At 42.5% G+C, this 18,084-nt stretch overlaps 1 protein-coding gene across 2 annotated transcripts in view; it reads right to left on the bottom strand.

Moving 5' to 3' along the window:
• Positions 1 to 18,084, bottom strand: part of STK39 (serine/threonine kinase 39) — a 321,213-nt gene that overhangs the window by 197,744 nt on the left and 105,385 nt on the right. The gene's annotated exons all lie outside the window — the stretch shown is intronic.

The following is an 18,084-nucleotide window of genomic DNA, read 5'->3' as shown; positions in this document are numbered from 1 at the left end:
CAGCAAGCCCAGTCCAAAAGCTCAGCATATCAAGTTATATTTTCTACCAGAAAGTCATCACAAGTCTTAACCAAACATAAAAGTTTACAGTAAAAATATAAACACCTTCCCAAAGCCCTAAATTAACTACAAGGGATCTTAGCTTTTAGAAAAAGGATCTTAGCTTTTAGCTATGATTCATTTTAGAAAATCATTTATAACACTGAAGACAGTAAAACCAGCATGTGTTTCTTTTTATGTTCTTCTTTTATTATGATTATTTTCTAGCCTCTCTATACATCATCAATGTTTGGGGAATGGATTTATTTTTTGAAATAAAGGATGAATAATATCCAACTTCCACATTCCCATGCCCTTGCTTGAACAGTGCTCTGTAACATTCTAGCCAAAAACATAATGGCAAATCCACAAACCCAGATACATAAAGCCAACATGCCCAGGTTTGTCTACATATGGCCATCAACACAAACGAAAAGCTCAGTCAGCAAAGATTGTTTTTTTCCCCAATGTGTGCTTTCTGGATAATTTTCATAGGTATAGACAGAAAGGTCTGTAGAATGAAATAATACTCTTCTTGATATCCATCATATACTGGAAGTTCTTCTCGTGAGGCGATAAATAAATTAAGCATATTGTATATGTGTCTGCATTTATACAAAAACGGTTTTATATGTAAAAGTAGAGAGGGAATGTTGTATTGTTGTGCTTAGTTGCTCAGTTGTGTCCAACTCTTTGTGACCCCATTGACTGCAGCCTGCCTGGCTCCTCTGTCCATGGGATTTCCCAAGCAAGAATACTGGACTGAGTTGCCATTTCCTTCTCCAGGGGATCCTCCTGATCCAGGAATCGAACCTGGGTTTCCCACACTGCAGGCAGATTCTTTACCGTCTGAGCCGCCAGGGAAGCCTGTATTATTCCTACACATATTGTATTTTCAAAGTGGAGAGAACTTAAGTGATTTGCTGCTAGTAAGCTTTTTCTAGGTCATGATGCTAACATGGACTTGATCTTAAAATCAGCAGTACCCATATCTCTTGTCTCTCCTGAATTGGCAGGTGGATTCTTTACCACTGCAGCATCTGAGAAGCTCATAGAGACGGAACACCCAATGATTATTAATTCATGAATTTGTGCTTAGATTTTTACTAATGGTTAAAATTAGTTAATAAGCTAAAGGATCAATTATCTGGAGCTAGTGCAGACCTATCAGTAAGAGCCAATTCAAGGACAGGTAAATAGTAATAAGGGCACCCACTCAATGGACTCGAATTTGAGCGAACTCCAGGAAAAAGTAAAGGACAGGGAAGCCCGGCGTGCTGTAGTTCATAGGGGTCACAAAGAGTCGGACAAGACTTGTGACTGAACAACAACAAATAGTAATAAAAATGGGGGGGTCAATAATTCAAAACACTGTAGCAGATTACACAGTGTGAGCCCCTTCAAACTGCTCTCACATAACTCTCCATAGCTGGGCCCTCTAGTGACTGCCAGGATGACAGCAATTACCAAAGAACAGCATCAAGAACAAACCAAGGTCAAATACTGGCATTTGTGTTAGATCTGCATTATTGAGTTATGCAATAACACTGGAACCAGTTCTCTGAGTTGAAATCTGTTGACTGTTTCGTTTTATTTACATTTAAATGTACTTCACTCTCAACAGGATTACAACTTCAAGTAAAAGGACAAAAATTGACAAAGGGAGTCTTTACTCCAACTGCTATTTTCATGTTAATAGTAAGCAAAAGTATATTCTGAAAATGTCATATACTTTACTTTGCACACATGTGCCAAACTCTATTTTAACTCTTACATTATAGTCAGGAAAAAAAAAAAATCAAACTTTGTGAAAAGAAACCTCTAAAACCACTGAACCAATCTCTTGCAAGTAGCAGGAGATAACATTCATTCTCTTACAGACGAGCTAGATGGAGTTATTCATTTGTAAGCATCTACCATATTGGCTACAGGAGGAGACAATACGAGATAAGGCTTTGGAAAATATAAATTTCAACTTCACCTGTATTTCTGAAAAGTAGTTTAAAAGTGAATCCAACATTCCATTTTTATTAAACTAATTTTGAAATATGATAATGTTAAATAAATACATACCATCTGTAAATAAGAATATGGGTAGAAGTTGCTTTAAGGAAAAATAAATTCTTTTCCATGGCGTTGAAGCAACTCTACACCCAAATAAACATATATTTTCCTAAAAGATATAATCTAGATAAAAATCCATTATTAATTTTTTAATTCCTTAAAAATACCATCTGATTAGATCTTTTTAAAGCTCCAAAAATAGCTGAGAGAGATGTACAGTTGTAATTCATTACTGACAATACCTCTTCAATGTATTTTTCTGATTCACATATGTACTCACAGCCTCCATTTAGAACACTCCCTTATAAGTTATAAACAGATCATTAAACGTCTTAAAAGCTCAGAAGAATTCCACAAGCAGAAAACACCAATCCTAACATCTGCTCACCCTATGACTACAGAATAAAGGTACAATTTGCTCCTAAGTATGGCCAATGTAGGAGAAGGCAATGGCACCCCACTCCAGTACTCTTGCCTGGAAAATCCCAGGGACGGAGGAGCCTGGTGGGCTGTAGTCCATGGGGTCACTAAGAGTCGGACACGACTGAGTGATTTCACTTTCACTTTTCACTTTCATGCATTGGAGAAGGAAATGGCAACCCACTCCAGTGTTCTTGCCTGGAGAATCCCAGAGACAGGGGAGCCTGGTGGGCTGCTGTCTATGGGGTCGAACAGAGTCGGACACGACTGAAGTGATTTAGCAGCAGCATGGCCAACGTATATAGAAAAAGATTTATATGTACTGAGAAAGAGAACTTTTGGACTGAAGTATACAGTGTGCTAGTGTAAACAGGAAGGCAGGTATACTCTGTGTAGCAGCTCACAGGAGACAAGTGGAAGGAGGGGATGGAGCACTAACAGTGAACAGGGCCCTTGACTGCTGAGAGACCGCTAGACAGCTCAAGGGAGTGGAGCCAGATACACGTGGGTCAGAAACCACGAACATTGCTCTGGCAACGTGGAATCAAAGGCTACACATAAAGTTCACCAGCCTCCAGGAATAACTGCATCTCAAACCAGAAAGAATGCTGTCATCCTGGTAACGAAAGGCTCTCACGCCTTTTGAATCCATCCATTTCTCTCCTTCCCCAATGCTCTTGCTTTGGTTTAAGCCAAGATTCCTGTGGCTACCTTCTAAATCACCAGTGGCCTGCTTTCCCCAGATCCAGCCTCCAGCAATCAGGCCCTTCTATGTCTCAGACCTGAAGGCTCCTTAAAAGTCTTAAAGGCTCCTTGCTCTCCCAGGATCAAGTTAGAATCCCTCAGCACAACACGTTAACTCTGACTGTCCCTTCCTCTCCCACCTCATCTATCACTACTCCCAAATTACGACCTCGAGCCTGTGCATGCTTGCTAAGTCACTTCAGTCATGTCCCACTCTGTGCGACCCCATGACCATAGCCCACCAGGCTCCCCTATCCATGGGATTCTCCAGGCAAGAATACTGGAGTGGGTTGCTGTACCCTCCTCCATAGGGTCTTCTCAAACCAGAGATCAAACCCAAGTCTCAAGTCTACCTGGATTGGCAGGTGGGTTCTTTACCACTGGCGCCACCTGGGAAGTCCAGCCTTAAGCCCAGCCCTCCTAAACTACCTACTTTTAATTGCCCGAACCCACCACCATCCTTACGCTCAGCAGTGCAGCCTTTGCGCTTGGATGATGCCTTTGCCTCTGCATCATCATCTCGACACAATGTTCTCTCCACTAAGGGCAGGACCATCAGCAGAGGACACTCTGCTGGTCCTCATTAATGACAGAACCATCTTTAGCATCCTAACTCTTGATGCCACAGGGCTTTTCCACAGCTGCTCTGTTTAGGTGTGGTTAGTTTAATATGCATTCATCACCTTTGCCTAATTTGTGATGTATAATTTTAGTGACTTTGGGAATTGTCGTGTTTTGATACGTGAACACTGCTGAGCCCTGGGGAGGATCTTCAAGGTTTTGGGGTGCCACTACCTGATCTAGAAAGTGGCAGAGCTGTCAGGAAATAGCCCAGCTCTAAGGGACCAGGTACAGGATAGATAAGTGATCAGACCAAACACTAAGCTATTCCCCAACTGTGTGACTCCAGCAAGGCACTTAATCTTTCTGGATCTCTGTTTTCAGCCTTCTTGGTAATGTCTGTTTTTACATTATTTTCACATTTACAACATTCCCCTATTTCTTTTTACCATGGATAAAAATACTGTAAAATAATTGTTCAGTTCAGTTCAGTTGCTCATTCGTGTCCGACTCTTTGTAATCCCATGAATCACAGCACACCAGGCCTCCCTGTCCATCACCAACTCCCGGAGTTCACTCAAATTCATGTCCATCGAGTTGGTGATGCCATCCAGCCATCTCATCCTCTGTCGTCCCCTTCTCCTCCTGCAATCCCTCCCAGCATCAGAGTCTTTTCCAATGAGTCAACTCTTCACATGAGGTGGCCAAAGTACTGGAGTTTCAGCTTTAGCATCACTCCTTCCAATGAACACCCAGGACTGGTCTCCTTCAGGATGGACTGGTTGGACCTCCTTGCAGTCCAAGGGACTCTCAAGAGTCTTCTCCAACACCACAGTTCAAAAGCATCAATTCTTCGGCACTCAGCTTGCTTCACAGTCCAACTCTCACATCCATACATGACCACTGGAAAAACCATAGCCTTGACTAGACAGACCTTTGTTGGCAAAGTAATGTCTCTGCTTCTTAATATGCTGTCTAGGTTGGTCATAACTTTCCTTCCAAGGAGTAAGCGTCTTTTAGGTAGATCAATAAGCTACTGTTCTTTGCCTTTTAACTGGGCTGAGGGGATAAGCATTAATGATTTTACAGTGGTGGGTATAAAATATAAGAAGGTGATGCTGGAACTTCTCTGGCTGCCCAGTGGTTAAGACCCCACACTTCCACTGCAGAGTGCACGCGGGTTCGACCCCGGACCCCGTTTGGGGAACTAGGATCCCACACACCACTCAGGCAAAGGGAAAAAAAGGAAGGCTAAGCTTCCTGACCTTAGGAATATTACCATCAAGGAGGGAGAAGACAGGAAACAGAACAACATGTAGAACCAAATGCTGTGCTCTGCGGTCTGTGTAAAAGCAGAGGAGCCAGGATCGTAATAGTCGCGCAAGTCTCCATCTCAAAGTGGGCCTTGGACCTGGCCTTGGAGATGGGTCTGAGATCTGGACAGATGAGCCCAAAAGGAAATGACATTCCAGACAAAGCAGCAATGAGCAAAGCGCAAGTGTTGAGCCAAGAAGAAAAACTCTCTGACAGCTGCAAGGCTCAAAAACCCAAACACCCACAGGAGCCCAGGCAGGAATAGGAGGGGAGAGGGTCCTGAAAACCAACAGCATGATCCCAGTGATGAAAGGCACTTGATAGCTGTCTCAGTGGAGGAGGGCATTAGGAAGCCCAGGGCCCTTCCCAGCAGCCCACTGTCAGTGTCTTCTAAATCAAGCCTCCACTATTCAGCTGGAGAAGAAAGTTGTCATAGAGGAAAAGGGCCCTGGTGTTGCAGATGCCCCCATTTTCCCAGAGAAAGCAAAACATCACAATCTTGATATATTAATAATTTTACTCTTGTCGTTGCTGTTACTGACCACAAATTCAGTATACGTAAAAAAAAAAGATGGAAAAGTATACTAAAGCAATTCTATCTGCCTGATTTAACCTGCAAGACTTATCTGCAGGGACTTCCCTGGTGGCTCAGTGGTAAAGAATCCACCTGCCAATGCAAGAGACACGGGTTCGATCCCTGATTCAGCAAGATCCCAGATGACGCGCAACTGAACCCATGAGCCACAATGACTGAGCCTGTGCTCGAGAGCCCAAAAGCTGCAACTACTGAAGCAAGTGTGCCCTGAGCTCACGCTCCACAACACAAAGCCACACAACCAGAAGCCTGAGCACGCAAGTGCAGAGTAGCCCTTGCTCCCCACAACTACAGAAAGGCCCATGCAGCAACAAAAATCCAGCACAGCTGTAAATAAATAAATTAAAAAAAAAAAACCTAATCTGCTGATTGTGTTATGTTTAAAATTTACCCACAATACTTCAGTATACACCATGCGATGCTATATTCGTGGTACTGCAACCCAGGTGGTCAACTGGCATTCTGAGCTCAGGGTCTGGCAGCACTTGACTCAGGATGCCAGAGGCAGCTGTTAGAATTATTTTTGTTACCCATATCTAAGTATAGATGAGTAGGGGCCAGGTGAATGCCCAAAAGGGGCTATCGCTGGGGAAAACAGTCACCTGTTGACAGGCATGATGCATGTTAGAAACAGGTTTTCACTGGTGAAAGTCAAAGCAGTGAGCACAAAGAGAGTGGCTAGAAAATTTTAGATATACTCTCCGTCTCACATGAACAGAAAGAAAGCATCCAGCCTGGCCCGACTGTAAGCTAAACCCCTAACCAGTATCCTGTCTAGTTAGATTCTAGATGCCCAGTACAAGTGTACAAGGACACCGCATCTAGAATGCTGGCATGTCTGCTTCAGGTAAAGTTGTTTTTTCACCCAGGAAGCCAGACAACAGAAATCTCCTTGATTTTACGGAACTGTGAATCTTTAGGGTTCTTGCTTGCTAACGAATGGCAAAATTTGGTCTGAAACTTCATTTCCTTAAAAGTTGGGCGTGACATTATGGGTGAGAAGCCCACCCGAACCTACCCCTAACATTTATAATACCTACTAACATCTGCAAAAGGGAACCTGAGTTGGGCATTTAAAAAAAAAAAAAAAAAAAGGCTAATTCCACTCCACACTTGGCTAGAGAGTAATGGAATCAACATTTGATAGCTCAGAGCTTCCTAAAATGTATTCAAATGGGTTGCAACAGATACTGATTCCTGCAGATCTCCAAGTGGCTGGCTGGGGGATTGAGGCTAGCACAGTAGCTAGCAGGCCCTGGAACCTCTTTCCTCGAGGTCTGGAAAAGCCAAGAGGCACTGAGCTTATCAAAGAGCCCAACCACACAGTCTGAGTTCTAGGTACGGGAAACTGTACTTGATCCAGTCACCACCCTAGACTTCTGGTGCTTTCTCTCCAGTCAAGAGGAGAACTGGGGAAAAGAAATCCTGCAGGGATGTTCAGGAAAGGAGAAAGACTGGACACAGGGAAGACCACAGGCACTGCCCAAGAATAAAATCAACAGAGTCTATATTTGAACAGAGATATTGTAAAAGGACAGGATGAGACAAATTCTTAAGAAAATGTGATAATTTAATGAGTATTGGAACCGACGATAAGGAAAAAATAAAAAACGTGAAATGACTTGCCAATGACCACGCAGCAAGTTATTGAAAGTCTGAATAAAATGCACAGTCCTTCACAGAGGAGATTTAGCCACACAGCCCCAGGCTCCTTTGTGGGGAAATTCAGTATATTCTTCAGTACCAAAGAGAAAATATAAAAAAGGAATAACAGGGTTAATACTGAACAGCTTCTGAGCTCATCTCTGAGTAAAAATCTAGTTGTGATTACCCAACATAGAAAAACTAGTTTGAGGTGTTCTGGTTAATCCTGAATGTCAGATTTATATCATCAAAAACAATCCCATCATAATTTGGTTTGATTCCCAGTTTTGTTTTTATTTTTCTCATGACAGACTCAAAACTTTACTCCTGAAACTGAAATGTACTTCTAAACACCCAGGAACATTTTCAGGGCTGCCAGCATTCAGTCTTCATGAGTCCCACAGGTTTCCTTAAAATGAAATACCGCCAACATTGGTGAATAAAGAACATACAAAGAAGCACATTACGATTTAAATTATGCAAAATACAGTAATGAGTATAATACAGAATTAAGAAATATTTTCTTAATTGTTAGGAATTGTATGGACAGTTATTTTGTTTTAAACAAGGTATTTAGTTTTGTATATTGTTTTTTTATTGGGTTGGCCAAAAGTTCCTTTGGTTTTAAAGTAAAAATAAGACATTCTTCATTGTCACCAAAAACTTTATTGAACAATGAACTCATCATTTTGTTACACTATCTTCTGCCATTTTCCAGGCAACTTCATCATTTCATCTTCCCACAACTTTTTATTATTTTGAGCAAAGAACTGTTTCAGGTATCTTTTACAGTCTTCCAGGGAATTGAATTTTTACTCCATTAAGAGAATTTTGTAAAGACCAAAATAAATGGAAATCTGAAGGTGCAATGTCTGGTGAATATGGTGGATGAATCAGAACTTCCCAGCCAAGCTATAACAGTTTTTGCCTAGTCATCAAAGAAACATGCAGTCTTGCATTATCCTAATGGAAGATTATGTATTGTCTGTTAACTAATGCTGAATGTTTTTCATCGAGTGTTGCTTTCAAGTTGACCTAATTGGGAGTAGTACTTGCTGGAATTAATCTTGTTTGATTTTCCAGAAGGAGTTCACAATAGAGGACTCTCTTTCAATCTCACCATATACGCAATATCACATTCTTTGGATGAAGACTGGCCTTTGGTGTGGTTGGTGGTGGTTCATTTCACTTACCCCATCATCTTCCACTCATCATTACTGTACAGTATCCACTTCTCATTGCTGTCACAATTTGTTTTAAAAAATGGAACATTTTCTTCACATTTAAGTAGAGAATCACATACAGAAATATGGTCAAGAAGGTTTTCTTCACTTAGCTTATGTGGAACCCAAACAAAAGGATGAACATAACCAAGCTGGTGCAAATGATTTTCAACACTTCATCTGGATATTTTGAGTATGTTGGCTATCTTCCATATGATATAATGTTGATTTTTTTTTTTTCTAGAAAATTAACATCTTGACTTGATCACTATCAGCTTCAACTGGTCAACCCAACAGTGAAGCATCATCTAGCAAGAAGTCTCCAACATAAAACTTTTGCAAACCACTTTTGACATATTTGATCAGTCACAGTACCTTAGCCATCACTGCACAAATCTTTCTTGGTTCATTTCAGCTGCATTGTTAACCTCTCTTGAAATAATAAAGCATAATATGCTGAAAATGTTGCTATTTTTATTTCACCTTCAATGTTAAAATGGCTACACAAAAGTTCAATTTTGGTAAGTTTTTTTTTTTTTTTTTAATACACACTGATATAACAGCAGTCATAATACAAGCTAACAAAACTATTTCAAATGAAGTTAAAGACAAAGCACTACTAGAGCCTTCTTATGGAAAAAAACGAATGCTTTGGCCAACCCAATAGTAAAATGTGTGTCAATGGTGCATTCCCCATCTATGTTCAGGAAGCACCGGGTAAGCACAGTGATGTCCAACTGGAGTGGCTGTAGCTTTAATTTTACAGAGCCTTGATTTAAATGCAATATCAGTCTTCTAGTGAGAGCTAACATGGGGAAATATGACATCAAACAGAGTGACTATTAAATGACTAAACAACATGAATAGAAAAATTATGTTAAAGGCATCATCCTCTCTTTGCTAGTAATTCCAAGGTGCCCTTTCCACCCTCTGATTTTCTTGGTGAGAGAGTAAAAACACAGATCAGAGTAAGTGAAGGCTTTAGCGATTACAGAATCAGAGGCATGCCTCCTCCAACTGCAAATCCAATTGTCTTCCTGAAGCACTGCTCTGATCACAGCGCTCTCTAACTAACTCTCTCCCCACAAGGCATCCGAAGTAAAACAAGGCAAAATCCTCAGACATAATTCATCCTGTATGTGGAAGCCAACAGTTTTCCAGTATTGTTCCCTTCTGACTGCGACACTTACCCCATTATCACATCCTTGAGCACTGCGCTTTTCACATTTTTAACTGCCCAAATTACTGTTTCTCAATTTTTTTTTTTTAATGTATAATTAAGCCCAGCCTTTTCTACCAGTTTTTCTGCTTGCTTTATTTCTGTTTGTAAATTAAATAGGAACAACTTTTCACTCTCCTGGAGGTTTGCCATCTTCAGAGCGTCATCAGAGCTCCAGGCACTAAAAGCCAAGTCTGTGTGGAAAGAGAGCGGGGAAGGGAAGGGGCCACCGAGGGAAGCATCGCCTCGTGCCTGCTGGGAATCCCTGAAACCAGGCAAGAGAAAGAGAGGGTCAGCATGGACTCAGACGGGCAGAGAGGATGCCTCAAGTCCTCCAGGGGATGCTGCACCTCCGGGTGTAGCACTTGGCAAATCCAGGGCAAGAAGCACAGCCCAGGACCCGGGGGGCCAAGGCAGGATGTGGCAAGACCTACAATCACAGTGGCCAACATTCACTGGGCTGGTTTCCTTCTTGAAATAATGCCACTTTGCTCAAAGGCAAAGTCTTCTCTCCAACAGTGGTGTTTCATCGGACCATGAGTATCAGCATAACTAAGTTAGAGGCCAAACAGTGACACACTTGGTAAGGAATACATGGCCCCTGTTCAGAGGCCCACCATGGGGTCCTGATGAGTCCCCATCAAGTACCCCGAACTGCAGGGAAAAGTACAGGAACCGAGGGGGGGCACTGTGAGTAGGGAGCAGCCACATTTCTACCTTGACAAGGTACTTTGGAATCAAACAGGCCTGTGTGTGATCCCATTTACACTCCCTGCTCATCCATTTAACTTCTCTGAGCAACAGTTGCACAAGCTATACAATGAGGGGCACAGAAAGCATGCAGTAGTTTCTTCAGAATATGAGTCCTTGGCAGCATACGTTGTTGGCTGCCTACCCAACATCCATACCCCGTTCTCTACCAGTATTCTGATCAATTGTACAAGAGCTAAGTTAATCATGGCCTCTGGTGACTGGTTTGAGGGTCTGCCCTAGTCCTGGCCCATGGGATCCAAAGGGAATATGGTACAGACCCTTGTGGGAAAATCTTCTGCCTGAATACAGAACCACCCTACAAAGGCTCCTTTCCTTGTCACATGAGGATGTGCAGAACAAAAAGTAGGAAAGAGCCCGTGACCTCTGTGCTACCCATGGGCTTCTGCACCAACCCTGAAACTGACTAATGTTACAGAGATCGTTAAATGTCCGTATTGCTTCATCCCCGGACAGTACTCTGGTATTTGTACCCAAAGGCTACTTAATTCTTACAATCCCCGGTCCTTCTCCAGCCCAGCCATGTTTATTCAAACTTCCTGGCTGCTAAGGGTTAACCATTGCATCAGAGGCCAAAATCGATGCAATCCCCAAGTGGACTCAGTAAAAATCAGCAAGAAAAACAATTTAGCACACAGTGCAGTTTTGGAGTTTTAAACAGTTCCAGCATTAAGCATGGCTTTTAATGCCAGAGGCACAAATCAAAACAAATAAATGCACAGGCGTCTCAAGGGGAGAAAAACATACTGCAAGAAGTGACTAATTCACTTTTTGCCAATAGTTTCTGTTTGGGGTGATGCTTACATAAATATTCCAGAAATGGAACAATACACTTCTAGGAAAATAGAAGTGAGGCAAATCTTCAAAATTCTCACCTAGATTGTTGCTATTCAAAGAGGGGTCCAAACACAGCAGTGGAAGGAGAGGGCAGGATGAATTGAGAGTAGCACTGAAACATATACATTACCACATGTAAAACAGACAGCTAGTGGGTAGTAGCTGTATCACACAGGGAGCTCAACCAGGTGCTGTGTGAAGATCTAGAGGGGTGGGATGGGGAGCAGGGTGAGAGGCGGGCTCAAGAGGGAAGGAACATATGTGCGTATACTTATGGCTGATTCACATTGTTGTGGAACACAACATTATAAAGTAACTATATTCCAATTAAAAAAAAAAATTCAAGCCAGCTAATAAACAGACACTATTTAAAATTAAAAAAAAAAAAAAGGTGGTGTCCACAGACCAGAAACATCACCATCTGGAAACCACTGGAAGAGGCAGAATCTTGGGTCCCACCTCTGACCTAGTGGATCAGAATCTGCACTGTAGGAAGAGCCCCAGCTGATTCGATGCAGCATGATTCAGTCTGACCAGAAGCCTGCCGAGTACAGCCAGCTCCAGGGCGTCCCTCCCTCATCTCTGAGGAGAAGAGAACCAGAGAGGTAGAAAGAGAGTGGCATGGAAAAAGCTGAGCACACAATAGTGTATTTCATGACAGGCAAGTCCAAGGTCAACACTAAAAACGACGATCATGTCCTACACAGAACTGTCTGGCCCAGTGATTCTAATGTGTCACGCAAGACAAATTCACACGCGTGGCACAGCTTTGGGGGAATACTCAGGTTTGTACAAAATCTCTTTATAATACATTTACATAACTTATCATCACAATGCTTATTAGCAGTACGTCTGTAACAGCTGCTCGCTGGAGGTGCCAAGGCCCAGAGGAGAAGGGCTGTGAGTACGCGTCAGCCTCAGCACAGACTTGTGTAACACTATTCCTCCCTTACCACTCGTGAAACCTCTGATATGCAATCGTGTGAGGGTGACGGCATTTATATCATCGAGGTGATAACACTGGATCTGCTCATCTTTCAGGCAAGGCAATAATAAATATGTCGCCACCTTATCTACTATAGTAATCAATTATTCACACACCACTTGTCCTGCTCAGGAGGGACAGACCCCAAGAGAAACCTGATAGAACCGACGAGTTTTCTGAAAAATTTGCTTTCCACCCACACTCCTTTCCCGGAATCAGACTCCTGGTTTCAATTCTATCTAGTCCTTCTTGTAAGCAAACGGTACTCAGTGGCCTAGGCTGGTTCGATAGGATGCAGCCCCCACCCACACATGGCATGATATCCAAGGCATTCATGATCAGATGATAGGCCCTGCCACGTTTCTGGAGCCTGGGCCCTAGACAGACACTTGCAGCTGCTTTCAAGCCAATGTTTTCCATTAGTGGGGAGAGGCGGTCCTGACTGTCTTTGAAACATCAGAGAATGACAATTTCACAGACTTTTCTGACAGCAAAATGAGAAATCAGAAGATATCATTTTACTCCCTAAAGCTAGAGTTTCACCTTTAAAAAAAAAAAAGACACACACACACACACAAAGAAGCAAACCTTCCCATGATAGGTGTTTCATGTAGGCAGACTCTCAGAACTGCCATCAACAGGTTCCCTCAAATGTGCTGTATTTCTACTTATAAAGGAAAAGTTCTCAGCACTGGTTTCTGCTTTGTAGATGGAATCAAAATGAATCCACAATGACACAGACAAATGACTTTAAAAATTCAACAGAGAATTCAGAGGCTACACAAGCTCCAACCCTCCCCAGTTCCTCACCCATTCTCACAATCAAGACAACACACACTGAGACAAAACCACAGAAGAAGATTAAGTGGTGGCTAATGTCAATTCCCATTTGGCTCACAGTGTGGCTGACCAATACAGCCAATCAGCCCCAGCATGAAGAATACTACTTTAAGATGATGGCAAACTACTGATAAATCTGCCCATCTGTGTCAGAGCCACTGTACCTTCCCCAAAGCAGGTGAACTTCTGGGGAGAAGCGGAGCCAGAGGCCACACTGGTGAGGCAACAGCAGAAGGAAGAAGCAGTAATCCCAGACCAGCTGTGGTGCAGGAGGCACAAGCCAGCTTTCTCAAGTCTAAAGACAGACATGACCAAGAGCTCACTAAGTGATCAGCTTTCTATCAACTAGGATAATTACAGTGAGCAAAGGAAAACCACCAATAAACCCTAAGTCACAAAAACCATTCTTCCCTGGCTCCCCAATCAGGGAGGGAGGGATATTGTTGAAAGATGCTCTGGTGAAAGAAGTCACAGGACACATGCATGGCTTTCTCTCTGCTCCATGCCCAAGACCACCCTCTGATTTGAATGCTTTCAAACAGGACTGAGGGTGCCTTTAGTGAGTGAGGTTAATGAAGGGACACTCAAACACTGATGCAAGACAGGTCCTCAGAGAACATCTTGTCAACTCTCCTTATTTTACAGCTGAAAAAATCGGCCCCAGGACAGCCAAACTGTCAAAAAGCATAGAGTTAAGAGGCAAACAGGGGAGCGGGTGGGAAGCCTAATGGCAAGGATAGTGACCCGAGGATAAAAAGTGAAGTCTGGGGGGGTCTGGGAGTGATGAGCTTTTACAACCTTCAGAATGACCTCAAAAGAGGCCACAATCACTCAGTCGTCCTCAGTCCCCTCATCTGTAAGACCAACTCGGCTGAGCTGACAGCAGAGTAGAGGAACACCCTAGGTGAGCGTATTATACAGGAATCATCATTCCTCGAGTCAAAGGCAAACTCTGAGGTCTCTGGGGGCTCCTGGCTGGACATACCTGTAAAGACAGGCACAAGCAACTTAGATCAAATATTAATGAGTCTAAATTTCCAATGCAATATTCATATACCTCCAGGCGGCCTTTTTCATACAAACCTCCACTCAACTAGCTCTACCATCAGAAGCTTCTGATAAACCAAAAAGACCCATCTGTACACTCTTAAAAGAGATGGTCCCTATGGGAGATGATTAAAATAGTACAATTCCATTTGCCTGAAGTATTTAAAGCAACAATTCACATCATTTTCACAAAGTTTCAAGACAGATTAGTGGAGGATAATGCAATCTTCAAAGAATCTGCAGATTTTTAAATCTGTGATAAAGAAAACTTCGCATTTAAAACTCTCAACATTAGGAGTGACTAAAATATAAGGAACATAACAATAAACTCTATTGCTCAGTATTCTTTAAATTTAAATTTACTACATAGTCACACTCGTGCTTAGTCGCTCAGTCATGTCCAATTTTTTGTTACCCTTTGGACTGTAGCCCACCAGGTTCCTTTGTCCATGGGATCTTTTTCAGGCAAGAATCCTAGAGTGTGTTGCCATTTCCTCCCCAGGGGATTTTCCAGACTCAGAGATTGAACGCTTGTCTCCTATGTCTCCTGTAAGATTGTTTATCTGTTGGGCCATCAAGGAAGCCCATTCATTAACTGATTCAACCACGATCTACTGCACTTACTAAGTACCATTTCCATTCTCAACTCCAGGACTGTAGAACAAAACCCCTGCCTTCATAGAGCCCAACCCTTAAGTTGGGGCAGGTGTGGGGAGGAAAGATTAAAAACAGATAATACAATTATGAAGCACAACAGACAGCAGTGATTCTCAGATTTTAGTGTGCAATAAAATCATTAGAGAGATTCTCAAAATATGGACTGCTGGGTCCCACCCCCAGAGTTTGTGATTCGGCAGAACTAGAGATGAAAGAGCACAAGAATCTGCATTTTTATAAAACTCCTAAGGTGATGCTGCTGCTGCTGATTTAGAAGCACATCTTGAAAACCACAGTGATGTGTACAATAAAGAAAAAAAAAGAGCACGGGATGGGGAGTATTGAGAAGAAGCACTGCAATTCACCACCGGATGCCATCCATCATTGATGGGACATGTGAGGTCCTGAGAAGAGCATCCCAGGAAGAGGAACAGCCCACGCAAAGGCCCTGAGGCAGAGGCACAATGGCAAGAAGGCCCTTCTGACTGCAGGAGAGTGAGGGAGACGGAGAAGTAGGAAATGAGGTCAACAAGATAATGAGGAGCTAGCTCTCGTAAGGGCCACCATTAGGATTTTGACTGAGACGAAAAGGCTTTGCCAAGTTTATAGTAAAGCCATGATACAAGCTTGCTTACTCCAACAGCATCACTCTGGATGCCATGCAGAGAAATGAGCACACAGGGGAATGGGCAGAAGGATCTCTTAGGAGGCTACGGTAATAATCCAGGCAAGAGCTGATAGATGGTGGCTTGGACCAGGATGACTGCAGGGCAGGTGGTGAATCAAGGTTCACAACAGCATGTGCTGACAAGTTGAACAGGTCATGGGGTATAAGAGAAGAAGGATCAGGAATTCTAGACTTCTAATCTACTACATAGGAGGATGGGATTGCCATTAAAAGAAGCAGGGAAGCCTATGAGAAGGGCAGTTTGTTGGGCGTCATAGAGTTCTTCTGTACCGCAGTTCTACAAGTTTTAGAACTGAAAGGAAACCTGAGAGCCTAAGAGCCTCGTTTCATAGGTGATACATGGCAAGCAAGGAGGGCACAGGGTAAGTTAGTGACCTGTGGGCTAGATAACCCTTGGCTACTGTGTTCTCAAGTGTACTCTGGGAAACCAAGTGTTAAACTATTCTCCATATGGGCTTCCCTGGTGCCTCAGTGGTAAAGAATCCACCTACCAAAGCAGGAGACTCAGCTTGAGTCCCCTATCCGGGAAGATCCCACACACCTGAGAGCAACTAAGCCCATGCACCACGACTACTGAGCCTGCACTCTAGAGCCCTGGAGCTGCAACTACTAGAGCCCACATGCCCCAGAGCCCACGCTCGGCAACAAGAGAGGCCACCACCATGAGAAGCCCACGCACCACGGCTAGAGAGCAGCCCCACTTGCTGCAACCGAAGAAAAGCCGGTGTAGCAATGAAGATCTATCACAGCCAAAAACACATAGTAATGTAAATTATATTCCACAGAGTATAAATACACATTAAATCTATGTAAATTTCCTAAAAATCTCTAATCTACATATGATACATGTTATTGATCAAAAATATCACATCCCAAATCATACGTATTTACAATACTACATATTTAAGACTGGTCCCCAGGACAACACACTAAACTAGACCTAGTGTGTAGCTAACTTAGATCCCGTGGATATGTGCATTTCTTCCCACTCACGAATTTTTCAAATTAAATTGTACAGCAAACAGTTAATAGCTGTCTGTTTCACCTGAAATGTAAACTCCAAGAGAGTGGACACGATGTCTCCATTCCTGACCACAGACCAGCTCAGACTGTGCCTGGAACACAGTAAATGTTAAATAAACATCTGTCAACTCAAAGGAGACAAGAATATACAATGGGGCAAAGACAGCCTCTTTGATAAATGGTGCTGGGAAAACTGGACAGTTACACGTAAAAGAATGAAATTCCTAACACCAAACACAAAGATGTATTAAAATGGATTAAAAATGGATTAAAGACCTAAATGTAAGACCAGAAACTATAAAACTCTTAGAAGAAAGCATAGGCAGAACACTCGATGACATAAATCAAAGCAAGATCCTCTGTGACCCACCTCCTAGAGTAATGGAAATAAAAACAAAAGTAAAGTGGGACCTGATTAAACTTAACAAGCTTTTGCACAGCAAAAGAAACTATAAGCAAAGTGAAAACCCTCAGAATAGGAAAAAATAATAGCAAATGAAACAACTGACAAAGGATTAATTTCCAAAATATACAAGCAGCTCATACAACTCAATACCAGAAAAACAAACAACCCAACCGAAAAGTGGGAAAAAGACCTAAACAGACATTTCTCCAAAGAAGATACAGATGGCTAACAAACACATGAAAAGATGCTCCACATCGCTCATCATTAGAGAAATGCAAATCAAAACTACAACGAGGTATTACCTCACACTGGTCAGAATGGCCCTCATCAAAAAGTCCACAAACAATAAATGCTGAGAGGATGTGGAGAAAAGGGAATGCTCTTGCATTGTTCATGGGAATGTAAATTGATACAGCAACTATGGAAGACAGTATGAAGATTTCTTAAAAAACTAGGAATAAAACCACCATATGACCCAGCAATCCCACTCCTAGGCATATACCCTGAAGAAACCAAAATTGAAAGAGACACACTTTCACTGTTCACTGCAGCACTGTTTACAATAGCCAGAACATGGAAGCAACCCAGATGCCCATCAACAGATGAATGGATAAAGAAGTTGTGGTACATATACACAATGGAATATTACTCAGCCATAAAAAGGAATGCATTTGAGTCAGTTCTAATGAGGTGGATGAACCTAGAACCTATTAAACAGAGTGAAGTGAGTCAGAAAGAGAAAGATAAATACCATACTCTAATGTGTATATACAGAATCTAGAAAAATGGTACTGAAGAATTTATTTACAGGGCAGTGATGGAGAAACAGACACAGAAAACAGACCTATGGACATGGGGAGAGGGGAGGAGAGGGTGAGATGTATGGAAAGAGTAACATGGAAACTTACATTACCATATGTAAAATAGATAGCCAATGGGAATTTGCTATATGGCTCAGGAACCTCAAACAGGGGCTCTGTATCAACCTAGTGGGGTGGGATGGGGAG

Source organism: Bos indicus, chromosome 2, assembly GCF_029378745.1.
Source record: "Bos indicus isolate NIAB-ARS_2022 breed Sahiwal x Tharparkar chromosome 2, NIAB-ARS_B.indTharparkar_mat_pri_1.0, whole genome shotgun sequence".
NCBI lineage: Eukaryota > Metazoa > Chordata > Mammalia > Artiodactyla > Bovidae > Bos > Bos indicus.
This window is presented reverse-complemented; position numbering and strand designations above follow the sequence as displayed.